This window comes from Microtus oregoni, unplaced genomic scaffold (genome assembly GCF_018167655.1).
Source record: "Microtus oregoni isolate MIOR12 unplaced genomic scaffold, Mior012 000000F_ref0000247, whole genome shotgun sequence".
In the NCBI taxonomy this organism is placed as follows: Eukaryota; Metazoa; Chordata; class Mammalia; order Rodentia; family Cricetidae; genus Microtus; species Microtus oregoni.
This window is the reverse complement of record NW_024543059.1, coordinates 31211913-31234687: the sequence shown is the minus strand read 5'-3', so window position 1 is coordinate 31234687 and position 22775 is coordinate 31211913. Positions and strand designations below refer to the sequence as shown.

Sequence of the window (22775 nt, the reverse complement as noted above, 5' to 3'; positions counted from 1 at the left end):
TGGTGGTAGTGTTTTTGAGAAATTTACAAGAACTGCTTCAAACTTACGTTGTCCTCAGCAAGCGCTGTTTTGAAGGCGAGCAGGACACAGGCCAGGGAGGGGCTCATTAGAGCTGGTTTGAGTGATCAACACCGTGCTCCTTTGGGAATCTAGGAAACTGGACAGTCACTGTGGGAACCCAGGAAGCTGGGCTGGCCCACACATCTCTGCTTGGAAGTTTGTGGCCTGTAAGTTTGTTTTCATTAAACAATTAAGGCCCATGTACTTCTAAAAATAATCCATCATTTTACATATAAAATAGTAGGTTTGCCCTTGTATTCAATTGATAAAAATCTATAGGCATGTGGAATAATTTTTCTAAGATCTCTGCCTTGAAATGAAACTGTATTTTCAAGATGTGTACATTAGAGTTCATTTGGTTATGGTCAAACTTTGTTAGAAAAGATTAAAAGCTGGTCTCAAACTGCCCGCCACCCCTACCAGCAGCACAGGTATTCGTGATTGCTGAGGTCACTGCTGATCCCTTATAATTCTCCTTTTCTTGATTATGACACTCAATAGGGCAATGGGGAGTGAGGTAACATATACCTGCGTATTTTGTTCATTTCACTTAAAGCATTATAATGTTCAGTTTAAAATGTAATAAAATTGCTCGCTTATTTTTATATCAGCCATATTATTTTTAATACGTTGTGTGACTGTCATATGATCTGAAAGTTTCCCATTTTGCTCTACTTTGTTGGATGTCAAAGGCCACACTGTATGGTGCTCACTACGCTCAGGGAACTTTCAACATCACTCAGCAGATCCAGCTCCTTAGTACTAGGGACAGGCTCCACTGTGACGTGGCCTGAGATGCTGAGATGCTTTGTAAGGCAAAGTTACCAATTGATGTTATTTAGACCTGCCTAGTAGGCAGTCCTGGCTTCCTGGTGGGAGGGGTCTGCATCTAGTGCCTGTTCTCTACTGGACCTTAGCTGGAGGTGGTGAGTTTTGTCCTTATTGAGGACTCAACCCTCATTCTGAGAGTGTGCTGGAAGTGGCAGAATTCCAGCCCAGGTTCTTTAGCCTCCTGCTCTTTATAACTAAATATTACAAAGTTTCAAAAGAGAAAACCAAGCAAAATTAGACTTTTATTACTTATTGAATTTATTTTACACAATTTCCTTTGTTCCCTTAAGTACGTGGATGCTATCAAGGAGACGGATGGTTGTGTTCTGAGCATATCTGTCACTGTTCTCAGCCACACTTCATGAATTACCCCCTTGTCGCAACTGGGGTAGTGGTGTACGGGCCAAGGCGCTGCTCGGCTGGCCAGAGATTTCAACATTCATGGATGCAAAACAGACCCGGAAACATTGCAGTGAGACTGGGAGAAGCACATCCAGCTCCAAATCCACATCTGTACAGTTATTACCCTGCTTACCTCTAAGGTTTAAGGGAAAATATATATATATGAAACATGTCAATGCTGGGGCGTGCTAGACAGTGAATAGGAATCAAGACTGTAACAGATGCCAAGACCGAAAGGTTATGTAACTCAATTGATATTCACATTTTTGTGCTGTAGTTTGGATATGGTGTGGGACCCAAAGGCTTCTTTGTCTTTTGGGAACATTCTCCAGCTCTGCCCTGGAAGATGGTGGGACCTTTAAGAGGCGTGACATAATAGGAGACATTTGTGTGCTTGGGGGATGCTATATGAACCCAAGGGCAGCCTTTCTTTCACTTCCCTGACAGAAGGGGAGTAGCATGGCCCCCCTCTGAGCTCTTCTATAAAGGGATGGCTTTGCAGTTGTGGGAGAGTTCTTTCCATACATGACAAGGCCCCAGGTGCAACCCCAGCAGTGTAAAACAAACAAGCAAACAGACAGACAATAACACACACACACACACACACACACACACACACACACACACACACTAATGGTTCTACATAGCCAGACTTCCAAACTATGTTACAAAACAAACTTTTTCTTTATAAGTTAGTTTTCTAAGGTATGTGTAATAGGAAGTCAAAGCTGCTTGACATCCCTCTGACATACATGTTAGATGAGTTCAGCAAAGGTTTTTCAGTGCCGTTGACTTCAGCTACCACCTGCTTGGATGCAGGTGCCGCTCACCTGGTGTTGCAGGTGGGTTTCTGTCATATTGCGCCATCTCACGTAGGCAGAGTTGGAGCTTTGGAAGCCACTCTGACTCTTTGCTTTGCCTTTCCAAAGCCCTGTGAAGTGATGTTCTTGTCTTCAGGCTATCTCTGGCTTCAGTGTTTTGTTTCTGTTCCTGTCCATCCAAGAGAGGAATAGGAGCTAGATGAAACTTGCTCAAGAAGCCAGGACTTCCTACTAGAAAGGCTTAAATCGCACCCCTAATTTTGCTTTACAAAACATTCCAGCTTCTGCATGGAGCCTGCTCCTATTACCAGCTGTTTGCTAGAGCAGAGAGATTGATTGGATGATGGTGGCGGTTCCCTTAAACGTGCATTTTCCAAAGTGACTAACTTATATGCTGATCAGAACTGAACAGAGAGACAGTTCCAAGTGACCTGGGGGCATTGACCCCTTAGCTGGGTGAAGCAGGGTCCTGTGGAGTAGGGTCCAGGTGAGATAGTGGACAGAGTCTTGTTTGCTTGAGCTTTGCCATGCCTACTTGAGATGCTGGAAGCTTAGCAGTTAACAGAGAACCTTTGAGATCAGTGTTATCAGATCAGTCTCTGTTTGAGAGCCTGGACCAGCTGGAGTTCAGCAAGCACCAGTTTCCTCCCGCAGCATCCCTGATGCAGCTGTGGTCCTTGGGGGCTTCGACACAGACTCCCATGGAGAAGATCCTGAAGAAGACAGAGAAGGATTGTCTTCACATGATTTCCTACACCCTGGGCTATAGACTTTTGGTGGAGGGGGCATGAAAATTAATTCTGGATGGAATGACCCATAAGAACACCCAAGAAAGGCCCAGCCCAGGGGTTTGGATGGAGAAGGAAGAGAGTGGGAAGCAAAGAGGAAGTGTGCCTAATGCTGAGTTGATGAGCTAGGCACAGGGGTGTGGTGATAGAACTGGAGGGGCTGCAGCTGGACTGACAACAGGCCAGATGTGCTCAACCACATCAATTTCCCCATCTCTATAATGGAAACTAATATAATAATCATAAAGATGTATGAGAAAAATGTATACAGAGTGTTTGGAATGTTACAGGCATGACGTTAGCACTGATGGTTTCATAATCACTGCTTGCAGACTCTGTGCCCTACACCTCTGTTTCCTGGGTGTGACTGTTTGGATGTCCTTAGCCCCATAATCTCATAGGAAGCGGCACTATTAGGAGATGTGGGTTTGTTGTAGTGGGTGTGGCCCTGCTGGAGGAAGTGTGGCATTGTGGGGCAGGCTTTGAGATTTCCTATGCTCAGGATGCTGTGCAATGTCTCAGTTGACTTCCTGTTGACTACAAGATGTGGGACTCTTAGCTACTGCTCCAGCACCTGTCTGCCTGCACCCAGCCACGCTCCTCACTGTGATGATCAGGGACTGAATCTCTTGAACTGTAAGCAAGCCACACCAATCAGATGTTTTCCTTAGTAGAGTTGCTGTGGTCATGGGGTCTCGTCACAGCTATAGAAACCCTAACTATGATACTGGGGACTTTGCTGTTGGATAGTCAGCCCTCCATGCATGTAGATTCAGTATCTTTGAGCTTCACTACTAGGTGTTAGGAAAATGGTATCTGTAATGAACAAACGCAACACGCCCCTTGTCCTTGTCTTCAGACCACCTAGAACAACTGGTCGTGCTGTTATGTCCTCAGCACTTCACGTATTATATCATGTCTAGCAAGGATGTAAGATGCACAGACGGATGAGCATGGGGACCCAGAAAGCACAGGCAGAGACAAGTAGCTTTGCTTTGAGCAACTGGAGTCTTCTTATTGCTCACCTGCACTGGTTGCCCTCTGCTTACTCTGTGCTCAAGAAACAATTGCTTCAGAAATGTGTCACGCTGGCTTTTTTCTGATCACAGAAGTAACAGATGCTTATTGTTGAAGTCTGGGGAACAGTGAATATAAAGCTTCCTATCTGTCACCATTTACATCTTAGGACATACATTTCAATATGTTTATTGACAAAACAAACCTGGTGTACCCTGAAGGCAGTGTTTACCAGCCAGCATCTTTTCACAGAATGTATCCCAAGTGTTCCAAGAGATCTCCAGTTTGCTCCTTGTCACCCCAGCACAGCCTCACTTCTTGGGCTCTAGAAATGTCTAGATGGACATCATCGTAGAGCGAGCACTTGGGAATTTAACTGTAATAAGCAAGAGAGCAAGAAGACATTGTAGAAGAAATAGCAGGCTGAACTGAGTAGCAACAGCCCCAGTTTTATCTGCACAGAGCTATGTCTCTCTCCCGTGTATTCCCCTGTTCCTCCTCTATGGCTACCCATCAGGAAAGGTCATACCTCTTTGGAAGGACACTTTACCCAGAATTCCGTCTGCTGCAGGCAGATGTAAAAGATTTGTGTATGTCTGCAGGCTCTGCCTGTACAGATTAGCCCTGAAATTGAAAAAGACTGCCGGAGAAAGGTTGCTGAGTCTCTGCACGTGCTTCTCTGCCAGTGATGTCCATCGAGCTGGCGAAGCGGGCTCTGAACGAGTGAACCCTTGCCATCTCTTGCTCTTGATGTCTTGTTTTAAGGTCAGAAGGTGGACCAGTTCGCGAGTCAGCAACCACTTCCTGTTGTTTATGTCCTGCTTTGGGGCAACCACAGGTCAGTCTGTGTCAGAGCTAATCTCTGCTTAACCTAAGTGCCATGGCATGAATAAATTACTTAGTACCCTGCATTTTTTTTCCTTCTTTTTCCTTTTAAAAATGTATACCACAGCTTTGGCCTCCCCATATTACCTAGTTCAGTCTCCATAGTCTAATAAACAGAAATCTGAAGAGAAATAGTACAGCTTGTCCATCTTCATCACAGTTCTGTCTCTCTGTCATTTTTTTAAAAAAAAATCGCATATCATTGTTAACTTTTGTAATACTTTACACTGTTGTGTCAATACTGATGGGCCCAGCACTCAGTACCTCTCTTACAAAGGGATTAATAGGGTGATTTGGGCTCATAGGCATGAATTTTAGAAATACTCTGTAGTATGGTGCGGTGATTTAAATAGGGATGGCCCCATAGGCTCATCTATTTGTTCTTTAGGGAGTGGCACTAAAGGCCCTCTTCTCGCTACCTTCTGCAGCACTGTGTGTGCGGGTGTGCTGCTGTGCTGGAAAGGGATGAAACTCTCAATGTAAGACCTGATTAGGAGGCTTTCCTTCATAAGAGTTTTGTGGTCATGGCGTCTCTTCACAGCAGTGTAACCCTGACTACCACAAATGGCTTTGGCGTCTACCTAGTCCAAAAGTTAAAAATTAGAATGCTGAACCGTTTCCAAACCAGAAATGTTTTAAGCATCATTTCTAATAATCTATGCAGAAAATCCCGTATGTAACTCAGCCACCAATTATAGCCTAAAAGATCTGCTAACGTTCGTGTATCAAATTGCCTTCCAGGCCATGTGTATGAGTCATAAGTGAGTTCTGCTTGTCGATAAGCAGTGGTCACTGAGTCTGGAAGACCCTGAAATGTTTCTCATCCTGAGCACTTCATATAAGGATTGCATGTGTGAACTAGTAAGAGGTGTCAGACACCGGTGCTTGTAGACATAGACACGTCCTTCTCCAGAAGCACAGAGAAGGTCTCCGGACATCAAGCCCAGCCAGACCATACCTGACGTCAGCCTCAACAACTGTCGGTGACTTTTTATCTTATTATTATTATGATTGTTTTGGTAGCTGATGTTGGAAATATAAACTTCTCAATGTGGAATTATGTCCTTGGCAGCTATCCTGGGATAGAGCGAGTACCGCAGTGGCTGACCTTGCCTCTGGTCCCACACATTTCAGCGTTCATAAGACCTCCACGTAATTCTCTTCACCATAATTTTACCCCATATTCTCTAGGAGCAGCACCAACCAGGACGCGAGGCTCAGCCCCTCAGCTTCCCTTGCTGAATAAGGAATTTCCCCTACAGACGCTGTGGTTCATGGAGTAAGCATTTTCCTGAAGAGCCTCCACCCTTTACTGGACAGGAGGCAACCCTGCCCCTTCAACATAGCCCGCCTTCCCTTCGCTTCCTGGATGTCTCTTCTGTCCCCCCTTTTTTCTTACTTTCAGATATGGGTATGTAGTGCCTCTCTGTGTCAAAGCCAGAGCCCAGTCTGACTTTGGGGGTCTCCCCAAAGGGCCACCTCCCTCCCTTTTTCAATGCAGCCTGTTCCCTGCAGCGCTTCTTTAACACATGTGGTAAACAACCACCATATGGCCAGCCTGGCAACCTATGGGTCCTTGTATTCAGAAACGCGTTAGTTCATCATGTATAGTTCCGAGCAGAGTACAGACCATTTGCTCCTCCTAAATCATAACAAGATGTTCCCTCATATGAGCACAGCAGACAGTACCTCGCAAGCACATAGAACTAGGGTCCTGGCTCCATATGCTTTTCCCTGCATGTCTGTCATTGAGTTTTACAAATGTTTGCGAAATGCAACTGCATTAGAGGCCCCAGTGTCCTCTGCGCTGCTATGGACAGCTGCATTAGAGGCCCCAGTGTCCTCTGCGCTGCTATGGACAGCTGCATTAGAGGCCCCAGTGTCCTCTGCGCTGCTATGGACAGCTGCATTAGAAGCCCCAGTGTCCTCTGCGCTGCTGCAGACAGCTGCATTAGAAGCCCCACTGCTGAGGACTCTGAGGTTTGAACAGAGGGCTTTCTCCCTTCAGCTATACCTCAACAGGAAAGGGAGTGAAAGGTACTTGCATGCATGCAGTAGACAGGATCACTCACTCACTCTCTGCTCAGGAGATCTGAAATCATTGGTTCTTTAGGGGCAGGCATTTGGGGTTTGACTGGTACAAGGACTGAGCACCATGGATATTGATGGCAGGACAGCGGGGCTGGAGCACAAATGTTTTTAAGATGCAGACTCTGTAGAAGCATATTTGAAGAGGTGAAAGAAGTGAGGAGCAGGCTGAGGTGGGTGGCTTGATTCTTACCCAGGGCCACTGTGATGTCTGGGCCTGGGCTGCTACTGGGGCCCATGTCTGGGTTCATGAGTCTTAGGCAACTGTGGTCCCTGTTGATGTCCATGGCTCCTAATACCAGCAAAGACCTAAAGGATAGGGCTGTGAAGACTTGACCTCACCCCTCACTGCAGCCACACTAGGGAGAACTGGTCCTGCCCCTCACCAGTGGAAGCACTCAGGAGAGAGAGTCCTACACCTCACCTGGACAGCACCACAGAACTGTGTTCACAGGGGCATGCATGAGCTGGCCCTGAGGGCATTAGAATTGGAGAGTAGGTCAGTCCCCTCTTATATACCATGGGGTGGCATGGGTGAGAGAGAGATGCCCTCTTCCCATTGCCCCTTGTCACCTGCAGCAGATGGAGGACCTGACCCGACCCCTCCTCATCTGCAGCACTTAGCAGAACAGGCCCTGTGCCTCACCTCAGTGGCACAGTAGAGTTGACCCTGTAGACAAGGGCACAGGTGAGCTGGTTCTAGGTACATGAGAGGAGTAAGCTAATAATGGCCTTCCTCCTCTGTGGCATGGTGGTGTAAGCAAGGGAAAGATGCACTCCCCTCTTGCTTCTACTGCCTCCAACTGACAAGGGAGCTGACCCTTTCCTTCCCAACTACAACATTTGGGAAAATAGACCCTGCACCACGTCTGGGCAGCATAGTGGAGCTGACCCTGTTTAGGGGGGCATGGATGAGCTGGCCCTGAGAATGTGACATGAGAGGCTCTGCTCCTCATCTGCCATACAGTGTCATGGGCAGGGAAGTCATGCCCTCCCCTCTACGCCTGAGGCAGGAGAGAGCTGCCCTGCCCCTCCCCAGCTGCAGCACTCAGGAGAACAGGACCTGTACTTTGCTTGGGCAGCCACAGTGAAGCTGACTCTGTTGGCAGAGGGGTGGATGAGCTAGCACCAAAGTTGTGGGCATAGGAGAGCTGTCCCCACTACTCCTCTGATGTGGGATTCCCCGCTGTATGCTGTTAAATACCATTGGTTAATAAAGAAACTGGCTTGGCCTCATAGGGTAGAACAGAGCAAGGCGGGGAAAACTAAACTGAATGCTGGGAGAAAGAAGGGTGGAGTCAGAAAAAAAACCCATGTTGTCCTGTCAGAGAAAGATGCTGGTTGGAATCTTGCTGGAAAGCCACAGCCATGTGGCAATACACAAATTACTAGAAATGGGTTAAATTAAGATGTAAGAGTTAGCCAATAAGAAGTTAAAGCTAATGGGCCAAGCAGTGATTTAATTAATACAGTTTCTGAGTGGTTATTTTGGTTCTGTGCGGCCAGGACAAACAAATGGCCTCTGACTACACTCCTCTGTCACGTATTATTAAAAATAAAACACAGAACTCTTTTCCAAATTATCAGTAAAATTGAATTGTGTCATCTAGAGCCAGGTGTTGGCCTCTGTCCATTTATTTTACCTTTTATCGCTAACTTTGTATTACTGCGTGTCAGTTGATTAAAACATTTTGTGAAACCCCTGCTAATATGTGTTTTTAGGTAGTTCCTGCTACTAGATTTCCAGTTCTATTGGGCTCTGACACCAAACTTGGAACATCTGAAATACAAAAGCCACAGAAGCTGCCCAGGGAAGGCCTTGGGTAAGTGGGTCCTAGTGATTTCAGCAGGAGGAGAAAATGACCAGACTTCAGCACTAAGATGAATACAATGTTGTGCTTATCTGACAAAGTATATGGTGTGAAGAGGAAACATGCCCACAATTACATTTGTAGAATTAAATAGAGGCAAAGGAGTCAGGGCCCCTTCTCCCAAGGCTAAGTCAGGACTGAGGAGATGGGTGATAGTTTGGAGATGATTTTGTTGTTGCAGCCCGAGAAAAATATGCTGCCCGCAGGGAGTGAGCAGAGTTGTCCTGGCTGGTGAGCATCATGCAGGGCAGAGGACTGTACCCTCCTTCGCCTGACAGAGGAATGGCAGAGCTTGAAACGAGCCAAGGCTTAGAAACATGCTTGATGAAATCTAGGTAATGGTCATCACGGCAATATCCAAAGCTTGCTTTGTTTACTAGAAACTGCAGTTGTTAACAATATTCTTTTTACCAGACATAAAACATAGAGAGAAAGAAAGAACAGGGCAAAAAAGAAAGGGAAGAAAGTGGGAAAAAGAAAGAAAAAAGATGATAACAAAGGCCTAGGTGACACAAAGATAGGGTCTGACTTCAGTAACATGAAGTTGTCACAATGGATATTATGTTGAATTTTTATAAATACTGAGAATGCATGAAGAAAAATCTTGTCTTCAAAACCATGAATGTTGATCTCATGAATCCAAATCTTATAAACGCTTTATGAATCATCTGCTTAGGCAACAGCTAAAGGAAATACTTGGGTTGTAAATAAAAGATTTAATAAAATGGTAAATAAACTTGTTTTAGAATAATTTGTGTCTGTTCTAGGATTTGGCATGAAAGGTCTCTGACTGATAACAAGGCAAGCAGGCATGTGCTCATTCATGTACAATTGAAAGACTGGCAGAATTCAAGTATTACAAATTTCCGTGTGAAAAAAATAACAGAAAAAAGTTATTCAAGCCAGATGAAAAAACGTTCAATAGTCAGGATGCTGAATTTTCTGAGTTTTGTTTCCAAGAGCAACAGCCTACTCCTGTGGTCCCTCTCTCCTCCTGGAAGTTTCTGAGCCCAGAAAAAATACTAATGTCCAAGAAAAAAGAAAGTGGAGAAAAAAAGGAAGATTTCTTAAACCCAGTGTAGGTGGACTTTTCTTTCCCACTAGTCACTCCTCAAATAAACACATTAATTATATTACTATAAATATTAATCATAAATATTCAGCCTATAACTTAAATTTGTCTCCAGACAGCTCTTACAACTTAAATCAACCCATTTCTGTTTATCTGTGTGGCCCTGAGGCTCCTGTACCTCATGTATGAACTTCCCATGGTGCCTCTTCCACATCTGACTCAGGACTCCTCAGACTCCGCCCCTCTTTGCAGCACTGTCTCCGCCCCCAAAATGCTGCCTAGCTGTCAGCCGCTCAGCTTTTTCTTAACCAAGAGAGCAACACGTCTTCACAGTTTACAGAAGTAGCATTCCACACTAACCCAATTTTTGGGAACTGTACTAATGGGTCGGTAGCCATCCTGTCCTAGGAGTCCCCAGATGACTAAGGGCCATAAGAACTCATTCATCCATTGATGATGGAATAAGCAAGCCACAATTTCAGGGAGAGGAGAACATGCTCCCGTGTCAACATGAAGACGAGGGAGATGCTCTAACAAAGCACAGAGTGTGAGAGGGAAATATTTACACAACTGTGACTTAGAAATGAGAACTGCCTTAAGGACCAAACTGAAAGTTCACTTTTCTACCCTGCACCCACAGTGACAGAGCCACTTGGATGTCAGTGAACTGTGACCGGCCCCTGCATCACTTTTTTTTCTGTTTGCCTGTGTATACAAGTTTTCTTTTTATCAAGACATTAGCATTGTATTGGGACCCATCTCATGGGCTCATCTGACTACATCACCTAGTTACAGACTTCTTCCCAATGTTGTCACAGGGGTCAGGGTTATAGACAACTGCTTTGGGGTAGATGTATTTCAGCTCATAACATTTATATATAATTTATTTGATAACATATAGTGCGCCTATGAAGAAAGATAAATAAGTTGTGTGTCTAATCCTAGCATTCAGGAGGCTGCAATACAAATATTGTAAAGCCAAGGCCAGCCTGTGTCCTTGCCTCAAAAGTTAAGGGTGGTGTGGGAGGGTATGGTGATTTGAAGGTAGAATGCTTGCCTTGGTATGTGTAAGGCCATGGTTTTGATCCCAGCAACATAAGGAATGAAAAGCTAAACTTGTACTGGCTTAGATGCATCCATTTTTAACAACATCAAAATAAGATGTGGAAAAGTACGAAGAATCCTATTCCACTGGGAAGTGCTGAGGAAGCGAAGATCAGCAGCCGTGGAAAGAGCCTTGCTGTTGTATTTCAGCATGCTGCTTACCATCATTGACTTCCGCTGCTGTGATAAACACCAGGGCCAAAAGCAACTTGGGGAAGAAAGGGTTTATTGCTCTTACAGGTTATGGTCCATTGTGAAGAGAGAACAGGGCAGGAGCTTGAAGGTGAAACCATGGATACACACTACTCATAGCTTGCCTCCTCTTGGTTCACTTAGCTTCTTGCTTTCTTACTCAACCCAGGAGGACCAACCTACCTGAGGTTGACACTTGACATACTGTGCAGGGTCTTCCCACACTGGTCGTTATTCAAGATAATCTTCTGCTGAATTTCCTGCAGGTCAGTTTAGTGAAAGAAATTCCTTGAGATTCTGTCTTTCTAGATGACTCTAGCTTGTGTCAAGTTGATGAAAACACACTAGCACGGTTTTCAATGTTCTAGACACTACCCAGGTCAGACTAAGACACAACAGGTATGTAGATTAGGAAGGGTAAAATAAACATTTCCTAGTACCTGACTGACTATGTAAAACCACAGGACATCTGCAGGATGTTCTTGAAACTTCCTGAATTCATCAAGGTGCCTAAATAAAGGAACAGCACACAAATTCAGTCACATTTGTATGTATAACTACTAGGAGTATATGGAGACCAAAATGAAAACAATTCCAATATTTACAAGTGCTCTAGAAATGAGATACACAAGGATAAACCTAAGAAGTATGTATTCTTCATACAGAAAAAATAAACACAGAAAAACATAATGAAAGAGATAGAATTCCATGTAGATTGGAATGTGTCTACTTGTGAGGTGGAAAATTGGACAGAGAATGACAGCGATCCACCTGCTCATCTGTGGGCTTGATCCCAAACAAAATCCTACCAAAAGTTTTATAGTTGAAGACATAACTGTGTGAAACTGTTATCTGAATAATTTAGGACCTAGAATAGTGGACATGATTTAGGAAAGAAGCAGAAAGTTAGAGTGGTTCGGCTAACACATTTTCAAACCTATTTTCTAGGTATAATGATCACAGCAAGACACCTCAATCAGAACAGAGAACCCCAGAAGTAAACTAATGTGATTATGGTGGAGTAGTTTTAAATAAAATATACCAGAGCCTCATTTGGGAAAGAAGGTACTAGAACAATTGAGCATCAATAGGACAACAAAAGGAAAGAGAAAATTTGAATCCATACATTATTAAAAAGTGAAAATCGCCGGGCGGTGGTGGCGCACACCTTTAATCCCAGCACTCGGGAGGCAGAGGCAGGCGGATCTCAGTGAGTTCGAGACCAGCCTGGTCTACAGAGCTAGTTCCAGGACAGGCTCCAAAGCCACAGAGAAACCCTGTCTCGAAAAACCAGAAAAAAAAGTGAAAATCAAATGTGAAAGGCACACATTTTCTGACCCTTCTGTCTATGTACACTAGTTACTTTGCTATTGCTATGATAAAACACCATGACCGAGGTAGTTTATAGAAGGAAAGATCTCTTTGGTCTTATGGGTTCAGAGGGTTCGGGACTACGATGGCAGGGGAGTGTGGCTGTAAGCTTCAGACATGGTCCCTGGAGCTTTATGCTGAACGCTCATATTTTGAACCTTAAACTGGAAAAAGAACATGAACTAGGAATGTGAAACCCAGCCCCCAGTGACCTACATCCTCCCACTAGGCTACATTTACTATGCCTGCCAAAACCGTGCCACCAACAGGGGACCAGAAATCCAAACGCTAGAGCCACCACATCGTGTGGCGGAAGCTAAGTTATCATAGGGTCTCTGGGGGAGAAACCCCTTCCAAACTGCATGTCCTGAGCTCCACACGTTAGCTAGGGCCTATGGTCAATATTAGAAGATGTTTGAGCAGTGTGCTGGTCAGCATGACTGGATTGAGAACTACTGGTTAATGAGGGACGTCCGTCTCTGTGTGTGTCTGTTTCCAGATCAGACGGCTCCTGAGAAGTGGGACCTAAGCAATAGATATATGCTTTCATGAACTGGTCTCATGACGGGCTCATATTGGGAGGCCATGGCAAGCAGGAAGAGCCACCCAGCTAGAGGAGGTCCAAAGGGCATATCTTGTTCTGACACCTTCTACGTTTTCATTTTCTTCCTTCTTATTCTTATTCTTCTACCATGCTTCCACCATGATAGGGCCAAGTAATTGTGGGTCAGATCTTCTGAAAATAAGCTAAAGTTATTAAAGCCTCCCATTCTTTTATGACAGACATTTTGGTCACAGGAACAACAAGTAACCAAGACAAAAAAGCTAGTCCACATTCTCTTTCATTATGTTCCTAAAAACTGGTTAGATTTAATAACAACAACAACACACACCAAATGAGAGGCCTCGAGACCTGAGAAGTGATTTTTCTTCTTATTTATTATTTTCTTTTTATAATTTATTTTCTTTTTCTTTATTATGTTCTTTTTCTTTATTATTTATTTTCTTTTTATTTATTATTTTTCCTTTTATTTATTATTTTCTTAAAACAACCCAATCCATTTATATGTAATATTTCTTTCCACATAGCTTTGGAACACTTTGGGCTTGTTTTGACTTGACTGCTTATGGAAAGATTTGGGGGAGGGCAAGGTTATTCCTACGCTCAACTAGACTCTAAAAAACGATATGAAATTGAGTCATAATCTGTTTCACTGACTGGCTCAGGAAAATGCCCAAATTCCAGGGGGATGCTGCTGAAGATGCTAGTAATAAATAAATATTTAAAATAAATATATAAAATGTGCTTGGTGGCAGCCCTATTGCGATCTCGGCAAGAGAGGGTTTCCACCGTGGTGGATGACTGTTTAAACAACTGACAGTGTCTCCAGCTCATGACTAGCCTAGAGTCACACGGTATGGATGCGATGTCAAGCTGTGCTCTACACTGCCAGCTTCAGGAAGGGACCGCTGGCTGTGCACAAATGACAGGGTTTCTGGAACTGACCAGCTTCTTTCCCACTGAAAAAGTATCCTAATACATCGTCAACTCTCTAGCCTTGATACACATGATTGCTAATATCTTACTTCTCAACAGAGACGTGTGTGTGTGGACTTGCCTCTCCAGAGAGTTCCCAGGGATCATGCCTATGTTAGGTATTACTCAGATCTCAAATATTGAGGCTCTATGAAGAGCAAACAAAACTGCTGCTGACGGAAATGATGTGCGCTCTTCTGCTAACATTTCCTTCAGTTCTTTTGGAATTGTGCCTTTCGGCCAGCTGAAAACCTTGATCGCGGCAGATTTTGTCATACCTTTGGTTTACCTACTCCCAATGAGTGTGGACATTTGTCAGAGACTTGAGTGTCAAATGGTGTCATTTCTGTAATCATTTCACTCAGGAATGCTTCTTCCAGGCCACTCGGGGTGGCCAACCTTGTCCTCAGTGCCTCACCCCAGCGTGCTGAGTCTGAGCAGCCTTGCACCCATGCTCAGCTTCTCAGGACTGAGTTACCTTTGCTTCGGGTTCTAGCAAAGTCACACACATGGGCTTCAAGTTGAAGTCTGAAGACCAAACACAGCTATTCAGTCATAAACTAGAGACCCATACACCATGGCCTCAGGGTACCCCAGCAGTCCATGCCAAGGGCAGCTAGCCTGCTGGCCCCTAATGGCACAGGAGTGGCTCTGTAGCAAGGTAAATAGAAAGAACAAAGCCAGTTATAAATCCTGACATGTGGGCAGGGAGAGAGGGGAGAACGAGTAATTGCATTGCACTCCTTGTAAGCCTTTCTTCTTTTGCATTAAAAAAACAAGCACACATACATTACACACATCAGTTGTAACAAGCACATAACATAACGGTGCAGTTTATTATAGACAATTATTTGCTCATTACTAAAGACGACCATTTTCTCCTTACATTATTGTCTCTCCCACTCACCTGAAATGGCCAATATCAATAATTTGTGATACAACTACCCACACTTTCCTTCTGGCTCTTCTAAGCATTTGAAAATACGGAGCTGTGTGCCTTTGAACCGACTGCTTTCAAGAGGTCTTTGACACATCTGTTTCTCACAGTGAGGGCTTTCTTTCGAGGTGAATGGGGAAATAAATAAGCACTCCTGGTAATGATGGAGAACTCAGCTGGAATCCCGTGGGACCACACTGCTCAGTCTTTGAAATTCAAGATAATTTTATAGTACCAGCCACACATACAGAGCCCATGGAAAATGAAATGTCCCTTGCTTTCTGGTGTTTAAGGCAGAAAAAAAAAATTCCTCCTAAGTGAAATCTGAGGTCACCTGAAAAATAACCCTTCTTGGCTTGTAGAACACTCTAGTCTGTCTTGCTTAAAAAAAGGATTGCAAATACAGGTGAGTGCCTGTAATCCCAGCAGTCAAGGACATACTAGAGTTCATAGTTTATACTAGAGATTTTTATTTCAAATAAACTGTTTGTTTAAGGAAAAATGATGATTTCTCTATGGTACAACATTTTTTTCCTCCCCTCTTCCTTTGTTGTGTGTGTGTGTGTGTGTGTGTGTGTGTGTTTTCCCCATAAAGGAAATTCATTACTTGACTAAGAGGTAGAAGCACAGTCAACTAATTCTAGGCAGCCAAATGCTAGAAGATTCTATAGGATTTTCACGATCAGAAGCTTGTTCAGCAATGACCAAATTATTTTGGTTTCTACAGAAATTGAAATAGACTACCAAATGATGTAGCTATCCTCTTAGAAGAAGGAAAGCAACCACCTTGTAAAGAAGTCTATACCCCATACTCATACCCACAACATTCATATTAGCCAAGATACAGAAATAAAACATGGATCTGCCAGGGGATGAATGGGTGAAGATATTGCATTCTGTCCATTCAATAGAACATTATGTAGTTCCTGCTTCCTACACAACATCAGATGGGCCTGGAGGACATAATGCTAAGTGAAGCCAGACGGACAGAAGGGAAGCTGAGTGATGTCACTTACACGTGGGGTGTTAAAAACAAGTAAGTGCGGAGATAGAGAAAAGTGGTGGTTGCCAGGGAGACAGTACTGTAGAACACACGTCAGTGCAATGAAAGGAGGAAAACCATGGCGCAAAAGCAATAAAACAAAAATGCTGGCTTTTAAAAACAATTCATAAATCTGATAAAAAAAAAAAAAGAACTTAGTGGCATCGTTATCCAGAGTGAGTGGAGAATTGCTGCAGGCTTGCTACTATTGGGGAGATGTTCAGGAGAAAATGGGAAGAAATGTCTTTATCAATTCAACAACTCAAAGAAACTGAAAGTTTTCAACAAACCACCTTAGCCAGAGTCATGGTGAGGAAGTAGCAGAACTTGACAATGAGAGCCAGGTCTTAGGTCATGGTAATGATGCTGTTAACATTCTCTTGCCTAAGGAAGGGAGGAGGGAATTCCATGTACACTCCCTAACCATCCCCTCTCCCCAGCTGCAGGGAATCCAGCCCAGCATTTCCATGGTCTTGGGGTGAGCCTGTGTCCAGGCAATATGGAAGGTGCCTCAGGTTGAGACTTGTAGAAGGAGCGGTGGGCTGCTTCCTGCCGCCCGGCTCCGGGCCACCGACTAGCTTTACTCGAAATAACAACACACAAATCGTATTCATTTAAACACTGCCTGGCCCATTAGTCCTAGCCTCTTATTGGCCAACTCTCACATCTTGATTAACCCATTTCTAATAATCTGTGTAGCACCACTAGGTGGTGGCTTACCGGGAAAGATTCAGCATGTCTGACCTGGCGGCTGACTCCATTGTGTCTCACCAACTATGCTTTTTTTCTGCCAGCATTCTGTTCTGTCTAATCCATCTATCTAAATCCTGCCCTATCAAAAAGCCAAGGCAGTTTCTTTATTAACCAATGAGAGTAACACATAGACAAATGACCCTCCTCCATCAGAGATACCCTGACTATCTCCTCTCCCTAGCTGCAGGGAATCCAGCCCAGCATTTCCATGGTCTTGGTGTGAGCCTGTATTTAGCCAATATAGAAGGTACCTCAGGTTGAGACTCCCTGACCATACCCTTTCCCCAGCTGTAGGTAATGCATCCCAACATTGACGTGGTCTTGGGGTTAGCCTGTGTCCCGTCAATACATAAGGTGCCTCAGGTTGAGACTTTTGTGTAGCTTTCTAGGTCAGTCCCCATATTGGAGTGGTAATATTTGATGATGTGGGTGCCTTTGACTCACCCATGCTCTGATAAATGGCCCTTCCCCCGTTAGTCTGTTCACCAAGCTGGACTTGTATGGAATGAAATCTTTGATTTGATCTTTCTGCAACCTCTCCTTCTTGGGTGAATAGATGGTTTGATAAATCTCCCCAGGAAGTCATGGCATGGATTTGTTTTTTCTTTACTTTTTTTTTCTTATCTTCCTTCCCCTTTTTAACTCTCTACTTTCGAGAACTAAAAGATGCTCCAATGCTCCAGGCTTATCCTGTGTTTGTCCTTCCTCTGTCCTGTAATTGGCTTTCTCCAGAAAAATCTCTGCTCATTTCTCTGGATAATAATGTCAGTCACTAAGCTCGTGGTGTGGGGTGTGCTAATTGCTGCCAAATTTTCACCCCTGCTAAAACTTCTCAGTTGAAAGAAATCTCTCTCTCTCTCTCTCTCTCTCTCTCTCTCTCTCTCCTTTGAGTATACATATTAATATCCATAATTCAAAGTCCAGTTGTTCTTTTCTTAGCTAAGGAGGATGATTGTACTTATAACATCTGTGCTCTGCATCCTGTCTCTGTGTGCTGTGTGCCTCTAGGATTCCTTCCAGAGTTTGAAGCTGGGTGTTTCGTGTATAGATTGTGGTTAGATCGTGTGGTGATTCTGATGAGAACAGCCCCCACAGACTCATGTGTTTGAATATTTGTTTCCTGGTGGAACTGTTTGGGAAGAGTCAGGAAGTACGGCTTTGAGAATGGGAGTGGCTGGAGGAGGTTTGTCATCGGCACAGGCTTTGAGGTTTCAAAAGGCTCCAGCATCCCAGTACTCCTCTGCCTTCTGCCTGCAGATCACCAAAAAAGATCACCACGTGAGCTCCCATCTGCATCCATCCTGCATTCACTCATTGTCATGGACTCTAGTCCTCTGGAATCACGCCGCTTCATGGCCATGATCAAAAAGTAACGAAGGCCAGTCATATGCCATCAAACAGAGCTATAGTTCCCTGCTTCTACCTTAAACTTGTTTCAATTTGTCCTCTCCTTAACTACCTCTCATAGGAAGATGGTCCAGAGTGGTGAGGAGCTATCTTCTCCATTCCAACCTCAGGCAAAACTGTTTACATCTCATAAACAGGGTTGAATGTAGACTCTTCCCAAATTCTTTTCGCTGTTATGACTACTCTTGCCTCTATTCTTTGATTCTGATTTGTAAACTCTGGAGGCCGTGTTCGGTCATGTCAGCTGCCTTTTCTGAAACTACTGTCACTATACAGTGATTGTGTGGGTTATCTGTCTGTTCTGTTCTTATGCTGGTTTATGTGGTTTGACTGGATGAATGTCAAACTAGCCTCCCGTTGGGGAATGAGCCCCCGTGGGTTGTTATGACCCTCATATACTCCTGAATCCAATGACGTAGTCTTACATCATTTTGACACTTAACCTTGTGAAAATATGAATGTCTAAATTCCCACATAGTGGTTTTTTGGTTGTTGGCTGAGAAAAGCCACTCAAGGAACGAAGGGCTTAGTTTGGCTAACAGTTAAAGGGCACACTCCACCATGGTGGGAAGGGTTTGTTGGCAGAAATTTGAAGTTACCTTGCCTCCACAGGTGGGAAGCTGAGAGTAGAATCATCATGCTCTTTTCTTTTCTCTTTTCATTCCATCTGGGACGCCAGCCTATGGCCTGGTCCCTCCCACATTCAGAATGAGTCTTCCCACCTGCACGTCCTTGTTGCCTTGTCTTCCTCACCTGTCAGTCATTGCTGGGCTGCAAGGGTACTGTGCTCTGCCATGGCAACTGGTGACCACAGCCCCTATTCCATGGCTGTCAGGTTTCCCTTTAAAATAATCATGTCTCCTTAGAGAATTGATACCTTTACCACAATACTGCAACTTCCTTCATGATAAAATTATTCGATCTCTAGTCTTATTTTCAGAGCTTGATTTCACTATATCCAGCTTTCCCTTTTCTAGCTTTTCATGAGTAAAATTACCATGGTTGACATTGGTGTTGTATTGTAAAATGTACATAAGAAGGTAGGGGAGGTAGGGAATTCCTTGCCTTTCCCCTTTTCCACCTTTCTCTGCTGAGTAATAGTCATTCCATTGCCTTTAGCTGTTTTAACATTTTCTTTTCATATGTGTAGTGGCATTTCAATTGTATTTTAATAAATAAAGACTAACTGAAGATCTGAGAGTGAAAGAGTCCCACTGGTCAGCCTTACAGACCAGGTTATGGTGACACACACCTTTAATCCCAGTAGCCACACTAGAGTTGCCATAGAAACAGGGCAGTGCATGCCTTTAATCATGGTGATGCACACTTTTAATCCCAGCCCTAGAGAGGATTATAAAACAGGAGAAAACAAGTCTCAACACACAGTCTCATTCTGAGATTTCTGGAGGCAGGGTCACCATTTCAGACTGAGGTAGAGATAAGAGCTAGTGGCTGGCTGTTTTTCTTTTCAAATCTTTAGGTTGAACCCCAATTTCTCTCTCTGAGTTTTATTTATCGTGCTTCCCATATGTATACAAAGTTCTATAGCTGTATACAATTTTTCTCTGTCGTCAGGCCTCCAGTTTGTAGTTAATTAAAGCTGCAGATGTTGCTCTTACTGGAAAGTCTTCCAAGAGATAGGTGCTTTTAAAACGTCCTAGACTCAGAATACAGAAAACCTGAGCATAAAGTGCAGGGTTTCCCTTGCCAATGTAGCTCTGTTCCGATGTGTCCCTTCTCAGGGAATTCTTGCTCCAATTGGCCTCTTCTCATTCATTAGCTCAGGGCTCACTCTGTGTCATCCTGTAGGTTTGAGGATTGTAATGGCATGTGTCTACTCTCACCATGTTATATGCTGTTTTTTAGCTTTTCCAACTCCTCTCTCTCCGTATTCATTACTTTCCTCAATCTCTTGGCAGCTGCTAATCAATAGCCTTTTTCCATTTGGGATTCTTTCAGTCCTGACTGTTCTGAGTCTGAATAGTATATTTAAAGTAGTTCTCTCTCTCTCTCTCTCTCTCTCTCTCTCTCTCTCTCTCTCTCTCTCTCTCCTTCTTCCTTTCTGCATTCTATTGCTATAATTTTCGTCCTCGTTTGTAATCAGAGCATTCTCTCTCCTACCCCAAGAATCCCAGTTTCCTGATTTAAGCCCCTGCTTGCCTTATTTTAGGAGATACCCCCAAATGCTAGCATATTGATTTTGAAAAGTTGTGCTACCTTTGCATTGTAAAGAGCCCTTTGCCTCTCACTCTCCAGTAGGCTGCATGTTTTGTGGACGTTAAAGGTTGAGCAATATTTTCTCTCTATGGAGCTTCAATGTAACCTGGGGAGGTTTGAAGGAAAATGGCCCCGTAGGCTCGTAGGGAGTAGCCTTGCTGGACAAAGTATGTATGTCACTGAGGGTGGGCTTGGAGGTTTCAGATGTTCAAGCCAGGCCCAGTCTCTCCTGCTGCCTGCCAATGCCAATGCAGACATAGAACTCTCAGCTGCTTCTCCAGCACCATGTCTGCTTGCATGCCGCCTTGCTTCTTCCCAAGATGATAATGGACTGACTAACCCTCTGAACTGTCAATCAGATGTCGTGTTTGTGGTGTCTCTTCACACAATAGATACTCTAAGACACACCCCAAACAACCATGCTTAGAAGGCCACATTTTATTGAAAAATAGTCATCTGACAGTCAAAATTACAGGGAGAATACCCAGTATCACCTCAGGCTATCTACAGACACAGAAAACTCAGGTGCAATGCCAGTTGACATGTGCCGTCAGGTCCGGGACCACTGATGGGCACATATGCTGAGTCCTAGGAATCTAGAGCTGGAGGGGATGTTTTAAAATGCTTTTCTAGGAGCTTTGTCCTGGTAGCAACCCCAGCATGCCAGGTGCAATTCACGAACCTCCACGTTATCAGCAAACAACGCTGAAAAGCCCGGCAGCCGTCCTGCCCCACACCTTGTTGGAGCTGCAAATTCCACACTGTCCATTGTGTGCTTTGTCCCTCCCTGTGGCATCAGTGCTACAGACAAGTGCCTTCTACTCCAGGGCATGGGCTCCAGCTTATGTAGGTTCTTCGAACCCATCTTTCCCACATCTTGACTGTAAGATCATTCAAGTGTGTCTCTCAAATGGGCATTGCCCAGTGTTATGGTGCATCCTGCAGCTCCTGGTTCCTTAGAATGCTAACGCAGGAGGATTGTTTGAACTCAGGAATTGGAGGCCAGCTTGGGCAATATAAAAAGGTCCTGTCTTAACGCAAATAAGCAAGCATCAGCAATAACAACAAAACGTAAAACCAAAACAAAAAAAGTGAAGTTTTAAAGCCCTATATCTATGTCTTTCGTGTATTTATAAGCAGAGAAAGATTTCCAAAGTTCCCAGTTCTCAAATAGAAACAGTGACGTGCAGATCTTGGGAGTCCTGTATGCCGGTGATTTGTCTGCCTGCAGCCAGAGATGGGGTGTGCTTCATGGTAAAACAGCATTTACTCAGCACGGATCTGCTCCAAATGCAGTCAGCACACAGCAGTTGACACCAGAGAACAGGGGAGGGAGTCGGTGGGAGGAGAATTACTAAGAGGAAGTATGAGGGCTGATGGGATAAGCTGGCTGGACGGATTTCTCTGAAGACAGGACAAGGTGGCCAGATATTGAGTTGAGATGGTGAAGAGCGATTTGGTTACATATAGAAAATGGTAGTCTTCGGTCAGTGTCACTTAGCAAAGAATTTTGCTCAACTTGGGCTCATCACAGTCATGCCTGACATCGGGCTTCCACAAGATGAGGAGTCTTGGTGAACTTTGGTTGAAAAAGAGACTGGGAAAATTGTTCTGTGGAGAAAGCCCTTTACCTGCCTGTGTAAAGACCTGGGTTCAGAATGTACATAACAGCAGGACAGCCAGACTTGCTTCCTGTCATCTCAGAACTCAGAAGGCAGAGACTCTATCCCTGGGGCAAAGTGATTAGGCAAACTTGTGGGCCTGGAGAGCTCAGGTGACAGACCCTGCCTTAAGAAATGCATAGAGAGCATCAGAGGAAAGCAATATCCCTGCTCCTGTGAGAAGCACAGCTTTATTTCGGAATCAGGTTTGAGTGACCATGGCCCAGAAATCCAGATTTAGGTTACCTCAAATTCCGTGTTCCAGTGTGGAAGCAGTTGAACTAAATTTGACATTTTGCCAGAATAAGGAAGGTCATAAATCAAGGCTAGCTTCAAATCCATTGGTGGATACGTCAGAGAGGCAGCTACAGCAAGATGGAGAAAGCTTTTCGAGAGGGCTCAGATGTTTTCAGCTTTTGGTTCGGTGGAAGCCAGTTGTCTGCTAAGCCAATAGATTCTACGAGGCTTTTATGTGTCAGTCACAGGATGTTATTTCCAATGCAAAGGTGGGCAGAGAATGACTATTTAGCGGGCCAACGCTAGCCAGAGAGAGGAAATTAACCTCTGTGCCTGCAATGTCCCTGCCTCTCCAGATCACTGCAGTTCAACCAGCCATTCAGTCTTTGTGGACACAGCTCCCTCCTAGGGACTCTCATTCATAACATCAACCATGGTCCTCTCCGTGCATCCACCCATGCGTGCTCCCTGCACATGTGCCC

General features: G+C 44.3%; 1 protein-coding gene across 2 annotated transcripts in view; it reads left to right on the top strand.

The window, feature by feature from the left end:
- Gabrg3 (gamma-aminobutyric acid type A receptor subunit gamma3) overlaps positions 1–22775 on the top strand; it is a 490239-nt gene that overhangs the window by 103286 nt on the left and 364178 nt on the right. Inside the window, exon 1 of one of the 2 annotated variants that reach the window (XM_041649075.1) lies at positions 8681–8715. The exons of the other annotated variant lie outside the window; for it this stretch is intronic. The gene's annotated coding sequence lies outside the window, so the exon portion shown is untranslated. Of the gene's footprint in view, positions 1–8680; positions 8716–22775 lie in introns of those variants that run through there. 2 annotated transcript variants of the gene reach the window in all.